At 54.1% G+C, this 13,230-nt stretch overlaps 1 protein-coding gene across 1 annotated transcript in view; it reads left to right on the forward strand.

Moving 5' to 3' along the window:
• LOC306794521 (pancreatic secretory granule membrane major glycoprotein GP2-like) overlaps positions 1 to 13,230 on the forward strand; it is a gene marked incomplete at its 5' end in the record, with an annotated part of 115,315 nt that overhangs the window by 24,688 nt on the left and 77,397 nt on the right. The gene's annotated exons all lie outside the window — the stretch shown is intronic.

Below are 13,230 nucleotides of genomic sequence, written 5' to 3' on the forward strand. Positions count from 1 at the left end.
GCCCCAACAACAACTACAGCCCCAACAACAACTGCTGCCCCAACAACAACAGCTGCCCCAACAACAACTGCTGCCCCAACAACAACTGCTTCCCCAACAACAACTGATGCCCCAACAACAACTGCTTCCCCAACAACAACTGCTGCCCCAACAACAACTGCTTCCCCAACAACAACTGATGCCCCAACAACAACTGCTTCCCCAACAACAACTGCTGCCCCAACAACAACTGCTGCCCCAACAACAACTGCAGCCCCAACAACTGCTTCCCCAACAACAACTGCAGCCCCAACAACAACTGCTGCCCCAACAACAACTGCAGCCCCAACAACAACAGCTGCCCCAACAACAACTGCTTCCCCAACAACAACAACTGCAGCCCCAACAACAACTGCTGCCCCAACAACAACTGTAGCCCCAACAACAACTGCTTCCCCAACAACAACTGCAGCCCCACCAACAACTGCTGCCCCAACAACAACTGCAGCCCCAACAACAACTGCTGCCCCAACAACAACTGCAGCCCCAACAACAACTGCTGCCCCAACAACAACTGCAGCCCCAACAACAACTGCTTCCCCAACAACAACTGCAGCCCCAACAACAACTGCTGCCCCAACAACAACTGCAGCCCCAACAACAACAGCTGGCCCAACAACAACTGCTTCCCCAACAACAACAACTGCAGCCCCAACAACAACTGCTTCCCCAACAACAACTGCAGCCCCAACAACAACTACAGCCCCAACAACAACTGCAGCCCCAACAACAACTGCTGCCCCAACAACAACTGCTGCCCCAACAACAACTTCAGCCCCAACAACAACTGCTGCCCCAACAACAACTGCTGCCCCAACAACAACTGCAGCCCCAACAACAACTGCTTCCCCAACAACAACTGCAGCCCCAACAACAACTGCTGCCCCAACAACAACTGCAGCCCCAACAACAACAGCTGCTCCAACAACAACTGCTGCCCCAACAACAACTGCAGCCCCAACAACAACTGCAGCCCCAACAACAACAGCTGCCCCAACAACAACTGCAGCCCCAACAACAACTACAGCCCCAACAACAACTGCTGCCCCAACAACAACTGCTTCCCCAACAACAACTGCAGCCCCACCAACAACTGCTGCCCCAACAACAACTGCAGCCCCAACAACAACTGCTGCCCCAACAACAACTGCTGCCCCAACAACAACTACAGCCCCAACAACAACTGCTGCCCCAACAACAACTGCAGCCCCAACAACAACAGCTGCCCCAACAACAACTGCAGCCCCAACAACTGCTGCCCCAACAACAACTGCTTCCCCAACAACAACTGCTGCCCCAACAACAACTGCTGCCCCAACAACAACTGCTGCCCCAACAACAACTACAGCCCCAACAACAACTGCTGCCCCAACAACAACTGCAGCCCCAACAACAACAGCTGCCCCAACGACAACTGCAGCCCCAACAACAACTGCTGCCCCAACAACAACTGCTGCCCCAACAACAACTGCAGCCCCAACAACAACTGCAGCCCCAACAACAACAGCTGCCCCAACAACAACTGCAGCCCCAACAACTACAGCCCCAACAACAACTGCTGCCCCAACAACAACTGATGCCCCAACAACAACTGCTTCCCCAACAACAACTGCTGCCCCAACAACAACTGCTGCCCCAACAACAACTGCTGCCCCAACAACAACTGCAGCCCCAACAACAACTGCTGCCCCAACAACAACTGCAGCCCCAACAACAACTGCTGCCCCAACAACAACTGCAGCCCCAACAACAACTGCTGCCCCAACAACAACTGCAGCCCCAACAACAACTGCTTCCCCAACAACAACTGCAGCCCCAACAACAACTGCTGCCCCAACAACAACTGCAGCCCCAACAACAACAGCTGGCCCAACAACAACTGCTTCCCCAACAACAACAACTGCAGCCCCAACAACAACTGCTTCCCCAACAACAACTGCAGCCCCAACAACAACTACAGCCCCAACAACAACTGCAGCCCCAACAACAACTGCTGCCCCAACAACAACTGCTGCCCCAACAACAACTTCAGCCCCAACAACAACTGCTGCCCCAACAACAACTGCTGCCCCAACAACAACTGCAGCCCCAACAACAACTGCTTCCCCAACAACAACTGCAGCCCCAACAACAACTGCTGCCCCAACAACAACTGCAGCCCCAACAACAACAGCTGCTCCAACAACAACTGCTGCCCCAACAACAACTGCAGCCCCAACAACAACTGCAGCCCCAACAACAACAGCTGCCCCAACAACAACTGCAGCCCCAACAACAACTACAGCCCCAACAACAACTGCTGCCCCAACAACAACTGCTTCCCCAACAACAACTGCAGCCCCACCAACAACTGCTGCCCCAACAACAACTGCAGCCCCAACAACAACTGCTGCCCCAACAACAACTGCTGCCCCAACAACAACTACAGCCCCAACAACAACTGCTGCCCCAACAACAACTGCAGCCCCAACAACAACAGCTGCCCCAACAACAACTGCAGCCCCAACAACTGCTGCCCCAACAACAACTGCTTCCCCAACAACAACTGCTGCCCCAACAACAACTGCTGCCCCAACAACAACTGCTGCCCCAACAACAACTACAGCCCCAACAACAACTGCTGCCCCAACAACAACTGCAGCCCCAACAACAACAGCTGCCCCAACGACAACTGCAGCCCCAACAACAACTGCTGCCCCAACAACAACTGCTGCCCCAACAACAACTGCAGCCCCAACAACAACTGCAGCCCCAACAACAACAGCTGCCCCAACAACAACTGCAGCCCCAACAACTACAGCCCCAACAACAACTGCTGCCCCAACAACAACTGATGCCCCAACAACAACTGCTTCCCCAACAACAACTGCTGCCCCAACAACAACTGCTGCCCCAACAACAACTGCTGCCCCAACAACAACTGCAGCCCCAACAACAACTGCTTCCCCAACAACAACTGCTGCCCCAACAACAACTGCAGCCCCAACAACAACTGCTTCCCCAACAACAACTGCAGCCCCATCAACAACTGCTGCCCCAACAACAACTACAGCCCCAACAACAACTGCTGCCCCAACAACAACAGCTGCCCCAACAACAACTGCTGCCCCAACAACAACTGCTTCCCCAACAACAACTGATGCCCCAACAACAACTGCTTCCCCAACAACAACTGCTGCCCCAACAACAACTGCTTCCCCAACAACAACTGATGCCCCAACAACAACTGCTTCCCCAACAACAACTGCTGCCCCAACAACAACTGCTGCCCCAACAACAACTGCAGCCCCAACAACAACTGCTTCCCCAACAACAACTGCAGCCCCAACAACAACTGCTGCCCCAACAACAACTGCAGCCCCAACAACAACAGCTGCCCCAACAACAACTGCTTCCCCAACAACAACAACTGCAGCCCCAACAACAACTGCTGCCCCAACAACAACTGTAGCCCCAACAACAACTGCAGCCCCACCAACAACTGCTGCCCCAACAACAACTGCAGCCCCAACAACAACTGCTGCCCCAACAACAACTGCAGCCCCAACAACAACTACAGCCCCAACAACAACTGCAGCCCCAACAACAACTGCTGCCCCAACAACAACAGCTGCCCCAACAACAACTGCTGCCCCAACAACAACTGCAGCCCCAACAACAACTGCTGCCCCAACAACAACTGCTTCCCCAACAACAACTGCTGCCCCAACAACAACAGCTGCCCCAACAACAACTGCTGCCCCAACAACAACTGCTGCCCCAACAACAACAGCTGCCCCAACAACAACTGCTGCCCCAACAACTGCAGCCCCAACAACAACAGCTGCCCCAACAACAACTGCAGCCCCAACAACAACAGCTGCCCCAACAACAACAGCTGCCCCAACAACAACTACAGCCCCAACAACAACTGCTGCCCCAACAACAACTGCTTCCCCAACAACAACTGCAGCCCCAACAACAACTGCAGCCCCAACAACAACTGCTGCCCCAACAACAACTGCAGCCCCAACAACAACTGCAGCCCCAACAACAACTGCAGCCCCAACAACAACTGCAGCCCCAACAACAACAGCTGCCCCAACAACAACTGCAGCCCCAACAACAACTGCAGCCCCAACAACAACTGCTTCCCCAACAACAACTGCAGCCCCAACAACAACTACAGCCCCAACAACAACTGCAGCCCCAACAACAACTGCTGCCCCAACAACAACTGCTTCCCCAACAACAACTGCAGCCCCAACAACAACTACAGCCCCAACAACAACTGCTGCCCCAACAACAACTGCTTCCCCAACAACAACTGCAGCCCCAACAACAACTGCTGCCCCAACAACAACTGCAGCCCCAACAACAACTGCTGCCCCAACAACAACTGCTGCCCCAACAACAACTACAGCCCCAACAACAACTGCAGCCCCAACAACAACTGCTGCCGCAACAACAACAGCTGCCCCAACAACAACTGCTGCCCCAACAACAACTACAGCCCCAACAACAACTGCTGCCCCAACAACAACTGCTTCCCCAACAACAACTGCCCCAACAACAACTGCAGCCCCACCAACAACTACAGCCCCAACAACAACTGCAGCCCCAACAACAACTGCTTCCCCAACAACAACTGCAGCCCCAACAACATCTGCTGCCCCAACAACAACTGCTGCCCCAACAGCAACAGCTGCCCCAACAACAACTGCTGCCCCAACAAGAACTGCTTCCCCAACAACAACTGATGCCCCAACAACAACTGCTTCCCCAACAACAACTGCTGCCCCAACAACAACTGCTGCCCCAACAACAACTGCAGCCCCAACAACAACTGCTTCCCCAACAACAACTGCAGCCCCATCAACAACTGCTGCCCCAACAACAACTGCAGCCCCATCAACAACAGCTGCCCCAACAACAACTGCTTCCCCAACAACTGCAGGCCCAACAACAACTGCTTCCCCAACAACAACTGATGCCCCAACAACAACTGCTTCCCCAACAACAACTGCTGCCCCAACAACAACTGCAGCCCCAACAACAACTGCAGCCCCAACAACAACTGCAGCCCCAACAACAACAGCTGCCCCAACAACAACTGCAGCCCCAACAACAACTACAGCCCCAACAACAACTGCAGCCCCAACAACAACTGCTTCCCCAACAACAACTGCAGCCCCAACAACAACTGCTGCCCCAACAACAACTGCTGCCCCAACAACAACAGCTGCCCCAACAACAACTGCTGCCCCAACAACAACTGCTTCCCCAACAACAACTGCTGCCCCAACAACAACTGCTGCCCCAACAACAACTGCAGCCCCAACAACAACTGCTTTCCCAACAACAACTGCAGCCCCAACAACAACTGCTGCCCCAACAACAACTGCAGCCCCAACAACAACAGCTGCCCCAACAACAACTGCTTCCCCAACAACAACTGCAGCCCCAACAACAACTGCTGCCCCAACAACAACTGCAGCCCCAACAACAACTGCTTCCCCAACAACAACTGCAGCCCCACCAACAACTGCTGCCCCAACAACAACTGCAGCCCCAACAACAACTGCTTCCCCAACAACAACTGCAGCCCCAACAACAACTACAGCCCCAACAACAACTGCAGCCCCAACAACAACTGCTGCCCCAACAACAACTGCTTCCCCAACAACAACTGCTGCCCCAACAACAACTTCAGCCCCAACAACAACTGCTGCCCCAACAACAACTGCTGCCCCAACAACAACTGCAGCCCCAACAACAACTGCTTCCCCAACAACAACTGCAGCCCCAACAACAACTGCTGCCCCAACAACAACTGCAGCCCCAACAACAACAGCTGCCCCAACAACAACTGCTGCCCCAACAACAACTGCAGCCCCAACAACAACTGCAGCCCCAACAACAACAGCTTCCCCAACAACAACTGCAGCCCCAACAACAACTACAGCCCCAACAACAACTGCTGCCCCAACAACAACTGCTTCCCCAACAACAACTGCAGCCCCAACAACAACTGCTGCCCCAACAACAACTGCAGCCCCAACAACAACTGCTGCCCCAACAACAACTGCTGCCCCAACAACAACTACAGCCCCAACAACAACTGCAGCCCCAACAACAACTGCTGCCGCAACAACAACAGCTGCCCCAACAACAACTGCTGCCCCAACAACAACTACAGCCCCAACAACAACTGCTGCCCCAACAACAACTGCTTCCCCAACAACAACTGCAGCCCCAACAACAACTGCTGCCCCAACAACAACTGTAGCCCCAACAACAACTGCTTCCCTAACAACAACTGCAGCCCCAACAACAACTGCTGCCCCAACAACAACTGCAGCCCCAACAACAACAGCTGCCCCAACAACAACTGCTGCCCCAACAACAGCTTCAGCCCCAACAACAACAGCTGCCCCAACAACAACTGCTGCCCCAACAACAACAGCTGCCCCAACAACAACTACAGCCCCAACAACAACAGCTGCCCCAACAACAACTGCAGCCCCAACAACAACTACAGCCCCAACAACAACTGCAGCCCCAACAACAACAACTGCTTCCCCAACAACAACTGCAGCCCCAACAACAACTGCTGCCCCAACAACAACTGCTGCCCCAACAACAACAGCTGCCCCAACAACAACTGCTGCCCCAACAAGAACTGCTTCCCCAACAACAACTGATGCCCCAACAACAACTGCTTCCCCAACAACAACTGCTGCCCCAACAACAACTGCTGCCCCAACAACAACTGCAGCCCCAACAACAACTGCTTCCCCAACAACAACTGCAGCCCCATCAACAACTGCTGCCCCAACAACAACTGCAGCCCCAACAACAACAGCTGCCCCAACAACAACTGCTTCCCCAACAACTGCAGCCCCAACAACAACTGCTGCCCCAACAACAACTGCAGCCCCAACAACAACTGCTTCCCCAACAACAACTGTAGCCCCACCAACAACTGCTGCCCCAACAACAACTGCAGCCCCAACAACAACTGCTTCCCCAACAACAACTGCAGCCCCAACAACAACTACAGCCCCAACAACAACTGCAGCCCCAACAACAACTGCTGCCCCAACAACAACTGCTGCCCCAACAACAACTGCTGCCCCAACAACAACTGCTTTCCCAACAACAACTGCAGCCCCAACAACAACTGCTGCCCCAACAACAACTGCAGCCCCAACAACAACAGCTGCCCCAACAACAACTGCTGCCCCAACAACAACAGCTGCCCCAACAACAACTGCAGCCCCAACAACAACAGCTGCCCCAACAACAACAGCTGCCCCAACAACAACTACAGCCCCAACAACAACTGCTGCCCCAACAACAACAGCTGCCCCAACAACAACTGCTGCCCCAACAACAACTGCTTCCCCAACAACAACTGATGCCCCAACAACAACTGCTTCCCCAACAACAACTGCTGCCCCAACAACAACTGCTTCCCCAACAACAACTGATGCCCCAACAACAACTGCTTCCCCAACAACAACTGCAGCCCCAACAACAACTGCTGCCCCAACAACAACTGTAGCCCCAACAACAACTGCTTCCCCAACAACAACTGCAGCCCCAACAACAACTGCTGCCCCAACAACAACTGCAGCCCCAACAACAACAGCTGCCCCAACAACAACTGCTGCCCCAACAACAGCTTCAGCCCCAACAACAACAGCTGCCCCAACAACAACTGCTGCCCCAACAACAACAGCTGCCCCAACAACAACTACAGCCCCAACAACAACTGTAGCCCCAACAACAACTGCTGCCCCAACAACAACTGCAGCCCCAACAACAACTGCTGCCCCAACAACAACAGCTGCCCCAACAACAACTGCTGTCCCAACAACAACTACAGCCCCAACAACAACTGCAGCCCCAACAACAACAGCTGCCCCAACAACAACTGCTGCCCCAACAACAACTACAGCCCCAACAACAACTACAGCCCCAACAACAACTGCTGCCCCAACAACAACTGCTTCCCCAACAACAACTGCTGCCCCAACAACAACTGCTTCCCCAACAACAACTGCAGCCCCAACAACAACTGCTGTCCCAACAACAACTGCAGCGCCAACAACAACTGCTGTCCCAACAACAACTGCTGCCCCAACAACAACTGCTGCCCCAACAACAACTGCTGCCCCAACAACAACAGCTGCCCCAACAACAACAGCTGCCCCAACAACAACTGCAGCCCCAACAACAACTGCTGCCCCAACAACAACTGCTTCCCCAACAACAACTGCTGCCCCAACAACAACAGCTGCCCCAACAACAACTGCTGCCCCAACAACTGCAGCCCCAACAACAACAGCTGCCCCAACAACAACTGCAGCCCCAACAACAACAGCTGCCCCAACAACAACAGCTGCCCCAACAACAACTACAGCCCCAACAACAACTGCTGCCCCAACAACAACAGCTGCCCCAACAACAACTGCTGCCCCAACAACAACTGCTTCCCCAACAACAACTGATGCCCCAACAACAACTGCTTCCCCAACAACAACTGCTGCCCCAACAACAACTGCTGCCCCAACAACAACTGCAGCCCCAACAACAACTGCTTCCCCAACAACAACTGCAGCCCCAACAACAACTGCTGCCCCAACAACAACTGCAGCCCCAACAACAACAGCTGCCCCAACAACAACTGCAGCCCCAACAACAACTGCTGCCCCAACAACAACTGTAGCCCCAACAACAACTGCTTCCCCAACAACAACTGCAGCCCCACCAACAACTGCTTCCCCAACAACAACTGCAGCCCCACCAACAACTGCTGCCCCAACAACAACTGCAGCCCCAACAACAACAGCTGCCCCAACAACAACTGCTTCCCCAACAACAACTGCAGCCCCAACAACAACTGCTGCCCCAACAACAACTGTAGCCCCAACAACAACTGCTTCCCCAACAACAACTGCAGCCCCAACAACAACTGCTGCCCCAACAACAACTGCAGCCCCAACAACAACAGCTGCCCCAACAACAACTGCTGCCCCAACAACAGCTTCAGCCCCAACAACAACAGCTGCCCCAACAACAACTGCTGCCCCAACAACAACAGCTGCCCCAACAACAACTACAGCCCCAACAACAACTGTAGCCCCAACAACAACTGCTGCCCCAACAACAACTGCAGCCCCAACAACAACTGCTGCCCCAACAACAACAGCTGCCCCAACAACAACTGCTGTCCCAACAACAACTACAGCCCCAACAACAACTGCAGCCCCAACAACAACAGCTGCCCCAACAACAACTGCTGCCCCAACAACAACTACAGCCCCAACAACAACTACAGCCCCAACAACAACTGCTGCCCCAACAACAACTGCTTCCCCAACAACAACTGCTGCCCCAACAACAACTGCTTCCCCAACAACAACTGCAGCCCCAACAACAACTGCTGTCCCAACAACAACTACAGCCCCAACAACAACTGTAGCCCCAACAACAACTGCTGCCCCAACAACAACTGCAGCGCCAACAACAACTGCTGCCCCAACAACAACTGCTGCCCCAACAACAACTGCTGCCCCAACAACAACTGCTGCCCCAACAACAACAGCTGCCCCAACAACAACAGCTGCCCCAACAACAACTGCAGCCCCAACAACAACTGCTGCCCCAACAACAACTGCTTCCCCAACAACAACTGCTGCCCCAACAACAACAGCTGCCCCAACAACAACTGCTGCCCCAACAACTGCAGCCCCAACAACAACAGCTGCCCCAACAACAACTGCAGCCCCAACAACAACAGCTGCCCCAACAACAACAGCTGCCCCAACAACAACTACAGCCCCAACAACAACTGCTGCCCCAACAACAACAGCTGCCCCAACAACAACTGCTGCCCCAACAACAACTGCTTCCCCAACAACAACTGATGCCCCAACAACAACTGCTTCCCCAACAACAACTGCTGCCCCAACAACAACTGCTGCCCCAACAACAACTGCAGCCCCAACAACAACTGCTTCCCCAACAACAACTGCAGCCCCAACAACAACTGCTGCCCCAACAACAACTGCAGCCCCAACAACAACAGCTGCCCCAACAACAACTGCAGCCCCAACAACAACTGCTGCCCCAACAACAACTGTAGCCCCAACAACAACTGCTTCCCCAACAACAACTGCAGCCCCACCAACAACTGCTGCCCCAACAACAACTGCTGCCCCAACAACAACAGCTGCCCCAACAACAACTGCAGCCCCAACAACAACTGCTGTCCCAACAACAACTACAGCCCCAACAACAACTGTAGCCCCAACAACAACAGCTGCCCCAACAACAACTGCTGCCCCAACAACTGCAGCCCCAACAACAACAGCTGCCCCAACAACAACTGCAGCCCCAACAACAACAGCTGCCCCAACAACAACAGCTGCCCCAACAACAACTACAGCCCCAACAACAACTGCTGCCCCAACAACAACAGCTGCCCCAACAACAACTGCTGCCCCAACAACAACTGCTTCCCCAACAACAACTGATGCCCCAACAACAACTGCTTCCCCAACAACAACTGCTGCCCCAACAACAACTGCTGCCCCAACAACAACTGCAGCCCCAACAACAACTGCTTCCCCAACAACAACTGCAGCCCCAACAACAACTGCTGCCCCAACAACAACTGCAGCCCCAACAACAACAGCTGCCCCAACAACAACTGCAGCCCCAACAACAACTGCTGCCCCAACAACAACTGTAGCCCCAACAACAACTGCTTCCCCAACAACAACTGCAGCCCCACCAACAACTGCTGCCCCAACAACAACTGCTGCCCCAACAACAACAGCTGCCCCAACAACAACTGCAGCCCCAACAACAACTGCTGTCCCAACAACAACTACAGCCCCAACAACAACTGTAGCCCCAACAACAACTGCTGCCCCAACAACAACTGCAGCGCCAACAACAACTGCTGCCCCAACAACAACTGCTGCCCCAACAACAACTGCTGCCCCAACAACAACTGCTGCCCCAACAACAACAGCTGCCCCAACAACAACAGCTGCCCCAACAACAACTGCAGCCCCAACAACAACTGCTGCCCCAACAACAACTGCTTCCCCAACAACAACTGCTGCCCCAACAACAACAGCTGCCCCAACAACAACTGCTGCCCCAACAACTGCAGCCCCAACAACAACAGCTGCCCCAACAACAACTGCAGCCCCAACAACAACAGCTGCCCCAACAACAACAGCTGCCCCAACAACAACTACAGCCCCAACAACAACTGCTGCCCCAACAACAACAGCTGCCCCAACAACAACTGCTGCCCCAACAACAACTGCTTCCCCAACAACAACTGATGCCCCAACAACAACTGCTTCCCCAACAACAACTGCTGCCCCAACAACAACTGCTGCCCCAACAACAACTGCAGCCCCAACAACAACTGCTTCCCCAACAACAACTGCAGCCCCAACAACAACTGCTGCCCCAACAACAACTGCAGCCCCAACAACAACAGCTGCCCCAACAACAACTGCAGCCCCAACAACAACTGCTGCCCCAACAACAACTGTAGCCCCAACAACAACTGCTTCCCCAACAACAACTGCAGCCCCACCAACAACTGCTGCCCCAACAACAACTGCAGCCCCAACAACAACAGCTGCCCCAACAACAACTGCTGCCCCAACAACTGCTTCAGCCCCAACAACAACTGCTGCCCCAACAACAACTGCAGCCCCAACAACAACAGCTGCCCCAACAACAACTACAGCCCCAACAACAACAGCTTCCCCAACAACAACTGCAGCCCCACCAACAACTGCTGCCCCAACAACAACTGCAGCCCCAACAACAACAGCTGCCCCAACAACAACTGCTTCCCCAACAACAACTGCAGCCCCAACAACAACTGCTTCCCCAACAACAACTGCAGCCCCACCAACAACTGCTGCCCCAACAACAACTGCAGCCCCAACAACAACAGCTGCCCCAACAACAACTGCTTCCCCAACAACAACTGCAGCCCCAACAACAACTGCTGCCCCAACAACAACTGCTGCCCCAACAACAACTACAGCCCCAACAACAACTGCTGTCCCAACAACAACTACAGCCCCAACAACAACTGTAGCCCCAACAACAACTGCTGCCCCAACAACAACTGCTTCCCCAACAACAACTGCTGCCCCAACAACAACTTCAGCCCCAACAACTGCTGCCCCAACAACAACTGCTTCCCCAACAACAACTGCAGCCCCACCAACAACTCCTGCCCCAACAACAACTGCAGCCCCAACAACAACAGCTGCCCCAACAACAACTGCTTCCCCAACAACAACTGCAGCCCCAACAACAACTGCTGCCCCAACAACAACTGCTGCCCCAACAACAACTACAGCCCCAACAACAACTGCTGTCCCAACAACAACTACAGCCCCAACAACAACTGTAGCCCCAACAACAACTGCTGCCCCAACAACAACTGCAGCCCCACCAACAACTCCTGCCCCAACAACAACTGCAGCCCCAACAACAACAGCTGCCCCAACAACAACTGCTTCCCCAACAACAACTGCAGCCCCAACAACAACTGCTGCCCCAACAACAACTGCTGCCCCAACAACAACTACAGCCCCAACAACAACTGCTGTCCCAACAACAACTACAGCCCCAACAACAACTGTAGCCCCAACAACAACTGCTGCCCCAACAACAACTGCTTCCCCAACAACAACTGCTGCCCCAACAACAACTTCAGCCCCAACAACTGCTGCCCCAACAACAACTGCTTCCCCAACAACAACTGCAGCCCCAACAACAACTGCTGCCCCAACAACAACTGCAGCCCCAACAACAACAGCTGCCCCAACAACAACTGCTGCCCCAACAACAGCTTCAGCCCCAACAACAACAGCTGCCCCAACAACAACTGCTACCCCAACAACAACAGCTGCCCCAACAACAACTACAGCCCCAACAACAACTGTAGCCCCAACAACAACTGCTGCCCCAACAACAACTGCAGCCCCAACAACAACTGCTGCCCCAACAACAACAGCTGCCCCAACAACAACTGCTGTCCCAACAACAACTACAGCCCCAACAACAACTGTAGCCCCAACAACAACTGCTTCCCCAACAACAACTGCAGCCCCACCAACAACTGCTGCCCCAACAACAACTGCAGCCCCAACAACA

This window comes from Melanostigma gelatinosum (assembly GCF_949748355.1).
Source record: "Melanostigma gelatinosum genome assembly, chromosome: 21".
In the NCBI taxonomy this organism is placed as follows: Eukaryota; Metazoa; Chordata; class Actinopteri; order Perciformes; family Zoarcidae; genus Melanostigma; species Melanostigma gelatinosum.